This window comes from Sapajus apella, unplaced genomic scaffold (genome assembly GCF_009761245.1).
Source record: "Sapajus apella isolate SASKATOON/1434 unplaced genomic scaffold, GSC_monkey_1.0 scaffold1516, whole genome shotgun sequence".
Lineage (NCBI taxonomy): Eukaryota > Metazoa > Chordata > Mammalia > Primates > Cebidae > Sapajus > Sapajus apella.
This window is the reverse complement of record NW_022438442.1, coordinates 3,647-14,132: the sequence shown is the minus strand read 5'-3', so window position 1 is coordinate 14,132 and position 10,486 is coordinate 3,647. Positions and strand designations below refer to the sequence as shown.

Below are 10,486 nucleotides of genomic sequence, written 5' to 3'. Positions count from 1 at the left end.
CACACACAAAAAAGAATCAAGGCATATAAAAACAACAAAACAAAAAAGCATTCAACAAAACGCAAGGGGAGGCAGCACAAAAAAAGAACAAAGAAACTACTAAATGTTCAGACAATAATTAACAAAATGGCAGAAAGAAGTCCTTATCTATCAATACTTTTTATAAATATAAAAAGATTTAATTATCCAATAAAAGCACAATGCTCTGGTTTGAATGACCCCACAAAAATGCATGTTGAATTTAACTGACAATATTATAAAATTAGAAAGTTAGATTTTAAAAAATCATTTTATTGTAAAACTTTATTTCTGCAAAGCCAATCAAGAAGTGTTGGAAAGAAAAAGTGTAAAAGTTACTCTTACATATTTGGGAACAGCAAGCACTTAGTTTGAGAAAATGAGGACTTAAAACAGTTGAATCAAAGGCAGTATGCTGCTACTTGCATTTTAAATCAATGGTGATGTTCTTTCTTAAGCAACAATCATCTCTTTCCTAATAGCTACAATATGATACAGTACGCAACAGCTCACTTGAAAGTGCTAGAATCAGAGGATAAAGAAGCCAGAAGCCACCCCACTTATATTTTCTACTATACAAAGCCTTTGGCGCTTGATAAATCAAGCATTCATGTAGAAACCAGAGTTTAAACTAATTCATGCACCACCATGTCAGGTATCAATATTTTATCCATGTTTCTCCACATAGGCTTCAATAAATCAAGCATTCAACAGAAACATCTCTCGTACTTTGGGTTTAAGATCCTTGTTCCTCCAGTTCCGATGTCGTGACATCCAACTCTTCATCATTGTAAATATTTTCAGCCATTTGCCATATCTGCATGATGTTATCCTCAGACACTGAGCAAATGACCCAAGGCTCATTGGGATTCTGACTAACATCTGAAATCTTGGCAGTGTGTCCTCCATGAATAAACAGTTCTGGAGGCCCGTCTTCTGCATCTTCTGCTGATTGTTATTCCCCAATTTTACTTAAATCCCACACATTCAGGCGGCAGTCCGTACCACCTGAAGCCAGAATAGTTTCATTATGTGGAGACCAGTGGACCTGGAAAATTTCATCTTTATGAGATTCGAAGGTATGGAGTTTTAATTTTAAGTTACGCAGATCCCATAAAACTACGATCTTATCTGCAGAGCCCGTGGCTAGAATAAATTCACTGTAGGGATTGAATGAGAGGCAATTGACTTCGGCACTGTGTGCATCCACCAAGTGGCTCAGCTTGGAGGTGGCATTGGACCTGGTGTCCCATATCATCAGTTTCTGATTATCAGCAACAGATCCAAACAGTGACTCGTGCAGCAGGTGCCAGGCCACATCCTCCACAACAGCTGAGTGGCCGGTAAAGATCGCTTTAGCATCCACAATTTTGCCTTCCTTTGGTCCTGCGTTTATATCCGGCAGACAGACAGTATGGTCATCAGATGCACTTAGGAGATGTCCACTCAAATTCGAATTCCAGGAGAGACCATAGCCTTCCTTCTGGTGACCTCTTAACCTGAGATCAGGAATACATTCTCCACTTGGGTCTGGTTTAGCAGGGTGTTTTGTGTAGTCAAAAACCAACGCACCAGAAGATGGTGTTTTTGTCGCAATGATATGAGGATTCTGCGGCATGTAAGGAGCATGGTTTACTTCTCCTTCGTGATTGATTTTAATTTCACATTCAATTTTTCCTGTTACAGAACCAAAGCCACCAAATTCACCCTTGTCACTGTCACAATGGGAAGCTTCAAACTGTGCATCATCATTGGGAATATGTACTCGAGCAACCACCAGATGATTCTGCTCATCAGAAATATGAGTCCCCAGCACTAGCCAACGAAGGGCATAATCTTTTCCTTCCGGTTTAGTCAATTCAGGAAGCCACTGAACGGTAAGACTGGGCCACTGAAGAGCATGGGTCCTAACCAGGTCATATAGAAACGGTGTATTCTTTTTCCAGATTTTATATTCTTCATTGATGACACGCTCCTCCACAGTATCTTCAAACATCTCTTTACTTGCCATTTTGCGTGGGGTCCTTCGCCCCTCGCCGCCGCCTAGGACTCCCCTCTTAGCCGAGAGCAGCCCGACCACTGGTGCTCCTGCGTTTCCCAAGCGCGTCACACACTTCCCACTCACGAAAGCCCGGGCCCTGTCTTGCGGCCTGGGTGCTCCCCAGACGCCACGTCCTTCTTTCCTGCCTCCTCCCCACTCGTGGGTACCAAGGTCTGAGGCGCTCTTCTCTCTCTCCAAACTTGGAAGGAGACTTTCAACCCGCGCCTCCCAGCCTGCCCAGGCAGCTCAAAATTAGAAAGTTAGATTTTTAAGAACATATTAGGTCATGAGGGCTCTACTCTCATGAATGAATGAATGAATGAATGTTATTTTTTCCAGAGCGGTTTACTTGTCAGGAGAGTGAATTATAGAGGTAAGCTCTCTGGTGTACAGCTTCTGTCCTCCTCATGCGTTTGGTCATTTCCTGACGTGGAAATATGGTTCTCATCAGGTGGCAATGGCATGCTCTTGGACTTCCAGCATACAAAACAATCAGCTAAGCCAACTTTTATTCTTTATAAATTACCCAGAAAATAAACTAAAACATTCACAGAATGTCTAAATAGATTTAAAAGTTTAACAGTATGCTTCACACAAGAGACTTACTTTAGATTTAAGGGCACACATAGGTTAACAGTTAAAAGGTAAGAAAATATATCAGGCAAAGTATAACCAAAAAGGTGTAGGAGTGGCTATATTTATATCAGACATAATAGGCTTCTAGAAAAAAAAAGTGTCAGGAGATACAAAGAAGTTTATTATATAATGGTAAGAGACTAATTTGCCAAAATAAAATAAAATAAAATAAAATATATGTGCACCCAACATTGGAATACATAAATATAGAAACATATATTAATAGAACTGTAAAAAAAAAAAAAAATAGGGGACTTTATTATCCTACTTAAAACAATAGATTATTTCAACAGAAAGCTGGTAGGGAAACAATGTACTTGCACGGCACTATAGAACAAGTGCACCTAACAGACATATACAGAATATTTCACCCAACAGTATGAGAATACACATTGTTCTCAAGCACACATGGAACATTATTCAGGATACATCATATGTTGGGCCAATAACAATAAAGTCTTCAAATTCAAATAGATAAAATTATATTGACTTATTAAATCACTTTTTAAAAACTAGAAATTACAGCAGAAGGAAAATTGAAAAGCTCACAAATACATGGATATTAAACAAATGTCTCTGAGTAACCAGTGCGTTATATAGAAATAAAAAAGCGTCTTGGGGAAAATGAAATGAAAACATGGCCAGGCACGCTGGCTCATGCTGTAATCCCAGCACTTTGGAAGGCTGAGGCAGGTGGATCATCTGAGGGGTTCCAGATTAGCCTGACTAACGTGCTGAGAGCTCGTATTTACTAAATACAAAAAATTAGCTGGTTGTGGTGGCACATGCCGGTAATCCCAGCTACTTGGGAGGTTGAGGCAGGAGAATGGCTTGAACTGGGAGGTGGAGGATGCAGTGAGCCAAGGTCATGCCATTGCACTCCAGCCTGGGCAACAAGAGCACAACTCCATCTCAAAAGCAAAAAGAGAAAATGGAAACACAACATAACAAAACCTCTGTGATTCAGAAGTGTAGGGCTGTAGGGCCCCACAGGGTCATGGGGTGTCTCTTAAGTTGTTTTGAGGTGCAGGATCCGAGAAGTAAAGAGACAGGACACTGAAGAACTGGTGAAGAGCATCTGGACTCGGGGGGGCCACATCACCTGTCAGCGGAGATCAGCAAGAGCTTCAAATGCCCAGAAGCATCTGTATTTAGTAAGTACAAGCAGGGGCAGGGTCATGAGTGAGGTCATCATCTATAAGCTTAGTAATAGGCCATACATAATCACCTGAGTCACAGTGAGGGGGACACCCCATTACGTCACGTGGGGAAAGAAGTGGGCTGTGCGCAGTAGGGGGCCGTGCCATGCACAGTAGTAAAGGGTTGTGTACGGAAAAGGGGTCCACCTCCATTAGGTCACGAGGCAAGGAGGTGGGCTGTGTGTAACAGGTGTTGTGTGCAACACTTCTTATCTGGTGGCTGGAGGCTTCAAAGGATTTCTAATAGAAGGATACTGTAAGCCAATGCAGTAGGAGCTGACAGACTTGTGGTCTTCTCTTAAGATATTTATGGGAGGATGATTTGAGCTAGCATAGAAGTGAGAAAAGACTGACAGGGTGTACAGCTGCCATGACTGGTCACACCAGAGGGGTTCTTCTCCCTCGGTTATTTCCGGGAAACCTAAAACAGCTCAGGCCTCAGGGCCTGAGGCCTACTTTCCACAGGAACTGGATGCAAGGTACTATAACTCCTTTATCAGGAGGAGAGGCTCTTGCTCCAAGCCTGCCATACAGCGTATGCCCTTTCAGGCAGGGACGCCACCGCCTGAGTCTTTGGTTCTTGTCCTGGTCTAGCTGTTTTCCCTGCTTCTGTTCTGTGACTGCTCCTACTACAAACTACTACATGGTTATATAGAACGATTCTATGAATCAGCACTAAATGTGTCAGTACACCTCCAACTACAATACCTATGTGATTATATAGAAAGATTATATAGAACTAAGCATGCTAGATATAAGTATTGATTATACAAGTTAGATATATGTAAGCAGTGAGTTATACTTCAGGCATTAATTCTATAAACTAATATATAATTATATATAAAGGATTATATAAAGGAAATAGCTGAGTAGTAACACTATAAACTAAGATATTCTCCAGGCACTAATTGTACCTGGGGTCTGCACAGTTCTCCTTCCTCGGTGCCCATGGGGGGTGTTACCCACACAAAAGAGCAACTCTAAGACAAAAATGTATAACGATATATTTATATACTAAGATACAGAACGATCTCAGGTAAACACCATAACTTTAATCCACACAAAACTTAAAGTAAAACAACTAAATAATATCAATGTTAGCATAATAAAAAAATTAAAATTAGACCAGAGAAAAATTAATAGATACTTGAAAGACAACAAAAAGATCAAAAGCTGGCCAAGCACTGTGACTCGTACCTGTAATCTCAGCATTTTGGGAGGCCAAGGCAGGCAGACCATGAGGTCAAGAGATCAAGATCATCCTGGTCAACATGGTGAAATCCTGTCTTTGCTAAAAATACAAAAATTAGCTGGGCATCGTGGCACACGCCTATAGTCCCAGATACTCGGGAGGCTGAGGCAGAAGAATTGTTTGAATCCTGCAAGCAGAGGTTGCAGTGAGCCGAGATCGTGCCACTGAACTCCAGCCTGGCAAGAGTGAGCCTCTGTCTAAAAACGCATAGAATGTACATATAAAATTACCTAAATTAAATGCTTTAAGAAAAAAAGAGTAGATAGACAATCTTATTTTATTTTCAAGTTGAAGAATTAAGTCTCCTATTTTTGTTTTGCATTTATTGTTACAATAAACGGGCCCTAATATTTTAATCTAAACTCATAGATATTTGATTTCTAGTATGGTTTATATTCAGGCACGTGGGGTGTGGCCTTGGGTTTGTGAGAGAGGATTTGTGGAGAAGAAAAAAACAGAATAAGGGAAAGTGCCACACACACACACACACATCCACGGGTAGGGGACAGTGCACAGTTGGTGAAATAGGTGGTTAGTGCTGTAGATACTGGCCCAGGCAGGGTAGCTCTGACGTATAAATGTATGTATGCAGGCAAATGAGAGAGACAGGTGGCCCAGAAGCCAAGGCTAGTGGAGAAAAGATGTAACTAATACAGATTCAAGGTCTGGGACATAGAAGAAGCAATGAGTTTTCTGGGCATTTATGTAGCCTATTAGTGGGAGACTCTAGAAGCAGAGATTCTCTCAGCACAATTCTTGAGGGTGAAGCCTTGTCATGGGAGGGGTGTAGCTACATCCTTGCTTAGCGTGCATGTATGTGAGTGTTCAGGAATCACTTTATAGGAGCAGGATGGGGAGAGGAGTCTGTCCTCAGAACTCCATCCCTTTTAGTCCTCAGTTCTTTCTGACCCCTGGATGAGACACAGAATCACAGGAAAATTTACAGTACAACAGCTTGTGTGTAAAAGAATAGAGTCTTCATTCTCCCAAAGACCCACGGTATTCCCCCAGCCAAGGCTGCTGTGATGCCTTTGTTCTAACACCAGATATATGGAGTTTGCTGGATACCAGCCAATTTTTCAACATCAACTGGGTGTTCCACAACTCAACTCTGACACCACCCAGGGTTCACATAGACACCACAAGTTAAAACTCAGTCTCACAATACTGTCCCCACTGCACATGCCAGTCCCAACCACCGGGGGTTCATCTATACTTCTGAGCAGCTATCTACAAATCATGGGCTTCCATAACCCTCTCCCTCAAGTTTAACAATGGAATGAAATGACTCGTGGTACCTGGCATGACACTTTGGCTGTGCTTACCAGGTTATTTTGAAAAATACAATTCAGGAAAGGCCAAATGGGAAAAAATGTATAGGGCAAATAAAAGTAAAAAAGAATGATGAGTAGAGTCCTGATAAATAGTGATGATTAAGAAAACTCTCTAATCCTTTGTGTTCTGTAAGAACAGCTTACTGCAAAGCAATACCCTTACTATTTGACCTAGATGATATTCCCTCTTTTGATATCACAAATCACAGACTAAATTTCCATTGTTTCTCATAAGCAATTAAATAATTTTGTCTTCAGAGTTCAGAAGAACATACTTGTTAATAAAATTTTGCTTAAGTTTCTGTTTTCCTCCAGTAGAGTCTGAGCAAACATACAATCCCTCTTTATGCCCCTTCCAAGAACAGGCTGACTTCAGGGTGAAACATGCTCTTATCTTGAATTGATTTTGCCACCATCCATTCTGCCCTTTCTCTCCGACATTTTTAAAATCATCTTTGCTCCTTCATATGAAAGACAGCCCTTTTCTGCTTAGCTTTTGAGATGTTTGCAGATACTATGCTTGGCGCTTCCCCCATTGCAATACTCCTTTAGAACAAAGTCACTTCTTACTACATCTAGATTTATTTTGTTTGACAATATCTAGAAATAGCCCCAAGACAATAATGATTACACCCTCACAGAGAACATCACAGCCCTCCTTCCATCTCAACTCTCACTGCATCTGCCTGGTGATTTCCACTGTTGAGATGACATATACTTGAACCAAGTTCACAGGCATTACAATAACTCTTACACATGGACCCAGCCAAAAGAGAGATTTTGACTCTCATAGTTCTGCCTAAGGCAATGGGTAATGCCTAAGGTCTTCTACCTGTACGAAGATCACAGAGGATTATGACACCCGTGCTTATTGAATAAACTTCTTGGGTGGTACAGAGTGTCATAACAGGGCCCAGCACACAGGTGAGATTGAGAGTCTTATATAACACAGCCAAAAGTAGAAATTGCCACATGTACACAGCCCACGATTGAGGTTCTGAATCTCACACCCAGGGGCAGTCACAAGTTGGAATTATGTCTCTCATATACAGATCTAGTCCACACGTGAAATAGTGACCTCCCACCAGGATTTAGCATACCACTGAGGCTGTGACTCCCCTACTGGGAGACAGCTTGGAGAAGGGATTGGGGCTCTCACATGAGGATGCTGCCCACTGTTAAGACTGTGACTCATGCACTTGGACCCAACTCACAGGAGTTGTTGACTCTTAGATCTGAAGTGGGAAAATATGTGGAATTGAGAGTCTCATTCCTGGGCCTTCCCAAAGGTATAATTGTGACATCTACTTCTACCTAGAACCTTAGTAATTTTATGGTCCTTCTGGGCTCAGCACACAGATATGTTGTGACTTACACTTGGGCCAAACACTTAGTTGATGGGTCTATTTTGCCTGGCCACTTCCCACAAAGGAATTGTGATATGTCCCTCTACTGAGCTCCTAGGTGACAGAAATCTTCTCTAAAGCCTGTCCACAAGCAAGGTTATAACATAGCACTAAACCTGGCAGTTAATAATGTGACTGTCCTATCCCATTTGTGCCATGCCCTCAAGAAGCATTGTGACATATTACCGTGCTAAGCAACAAGGTAACGTGAGACTTCTGCCTGGGCCATGTGCACAGAGACATTGGGAAATATCTTTTGGTTCATCAACTTGATGATGTGCATGAGCCCTGCCCATGGGGGATTTGTGACATGTCACTGGGCCCAGCACCTGGATAATGTGACTCTCTGCTCCTGCCTTGACCTTGTTCCCAAAAAATATTTTGACATTTCACTGGGCACAGCATTGAGGTGATGTTACCCTCCTGCCAGCTCTGTCTACAGGGAGCATTGTGACATATCTCTGGCAGCATCACCTGTATGATGTAACTTTTCTTTTCCTGGGCCCTGCTCTCAGGACAGACTGTGATGTATCACTGGACCAAGAACCTAGGTGTTGTGACTCTCCTTTCTGAGTACCTGTGCTCAGAGATTATTGTGACAAATTACTGCACCCAGCCCAAAAGAAATGTGACTCTTCTATTCTGCCTGGCCCCTGCCCCCAGAGAAAACTGTGACACATTTCTGGGCCAAGCACTAAAAACGTATGACTCTTTTTTGACTTGTCTAGGCCCTGCCCACAGGGAATTTTGCCTTTACTGTGTCCAACACCTAGGTGATGTGATTCTCCTTTTCCTCCTGACCCCTGCTCATAGGGAACATTGCGACATATTCTTGGGCCTAACACCCGGGAGATGTGATTTTTTTTTTGCCTGTGTGCTGACCGCAGGGGACATTGTTAAATATCTCTGGCAAATCACCTAAGAGATGTGGCTCTCCTCACTTGGCTGGACTCTGCCCAAAGTAGAGATGTTGACATGTCACTGGGTGCAGCACCCAGGTCATGTGGCCCTTTCTTCTCTCCTGGGATCTTCCATCAGAGAAGACTGTGATGTTTTCCTGAGTCCAGCACTCAAGTGAGGTGACTGCACTCCCTGGAACCTGCCCACAGAAAATATTGTAAAATATCTTTGCGATCATCATCTAGGTAATGTGGCTCACCTCTGCTTCATGGCTTTCCCTCAAAAGGGCTTGTGACTTTTCACTGGCAGCAGCACCCAAATGCTGTGACTCTTTTGTTGCGGGGGGTGAGCGGGGCCTACCAACAGGAATAATTTTCACATATTGCTTGGCTAAACCTCTAGGTTATATAACTCTTCTCTTCTGCCTGGGTTCTGCCCACAAGGTGTATTGACATATCTCTGTGCCCAGCACAGAGATGTTTTGACTCTCCTTCCTTGGCACTACCCAAAGGTGACATTATGTCATATCTTTGGGCCAGTCACCTAGATGATGTGACTCTCGTCTCTTGCCTGGAATCTTTGCACAGTTGGGATTGTAACACATTGCTGGGCCAGCACAGGTGATGTTATTCTCCTCCCAGGGCTCAGCCCACAAATGGCATTGTGGCACATCTCTGGGCCCACCACCTAGGTTATGTGACCCTGCTCTTCTGCCTGAACAATTTTTGCAAGAGATATATTGCTTGTCCTGGTTCCCAGTGGTGTAAGTATTCTGCCTAGGCCCTGTGCACAGGGGACATTGTGACATACTGCTTGGCTGAGCAGCTAGCTGATGTGACTCTCCTGAATGGGCCCTGCTCTCAGAGAGGATTGTGATCTATCACTGGGCCTATATGTAGGTGATGTGTCTCTCCTCTATTGCCTGGACGCTGCACAAAGTAAGAGTTGTGACACATCACTGACCCAACACCTCGGTGATATCTCTCTTGTGTCTGATTTCTGCCCACAGGTGAAATTGTGCCATACAACTGGTCACAGCTTACAGTTGAGTTGATGATTCTCATACCTGGATCCAACTAAGAGGAGAGATTTTAACTCTTACAGCTAGGCTTATGGCAACAGGCAAGGTCCTGGGTCTCCTACTTAAATGAATGTTATAGTGGATTATGATACTGAGGCATGCACATTGTATAAGGCCCTCAGGTGGTACAGAGAGTGTCATAACAGAACCCAGCACAAAGGTGAGATCGTGACTCTTACATGTACATCTGGCTGATAGAATTGTGAAACTCCTTCTCAAAAAAAAAAAAAAAAAAAAAAAAAAGAATTGTCACCCTCACACATGGACAGTGCCCACTGATGATTTCCTAAATCTCACATGCAAACACAAGAGATTTGAAATTGTAACTGACATATGTAGATGCAGCCACAGGTAAGGTAGTGACTCATTTTTGAATCCAGCTCAGAGGCACAGTAATAACACTTATACCTGGACCCAGTCAGGAGAAGAAATTCATAATCCTGAACATTTTCCAGCTAAAGGCATAAGAGTCAACACCTATTGTGAGTTGAGTCCCAGTATGCAAGTCAATCAAAACAGTGGACTAAATCAGTGCAAGAGAGTCCCTATCTTACCTACAGACTGTGTTTTAATAGGGGAATCACAGCTCCCAGGTGTTCTAAATCCTGGTCTTAGGATT

At 42.6% G+C, this 10,486-nt stretch overlaps 1 pseudogene across 1 annotated transcript; it reads right to left on the bottom strand.

Annotated features, from left to right (window-relative positions):
* Window positions 1-751: 751 nt before the first annotated feature.
* LOC116546844 lies at window positions 752-2,789 on the bottom strand (annotated as a pseudogene). Its single transcript, XR_004266860.1, has one exon. The product of XR_004266860.1 is annotated as a histone-binding protein RBBP7 pseudogene (transcript).
* Window positions 2,790-10,486: the final 7,697 nt, after the last annotated feature.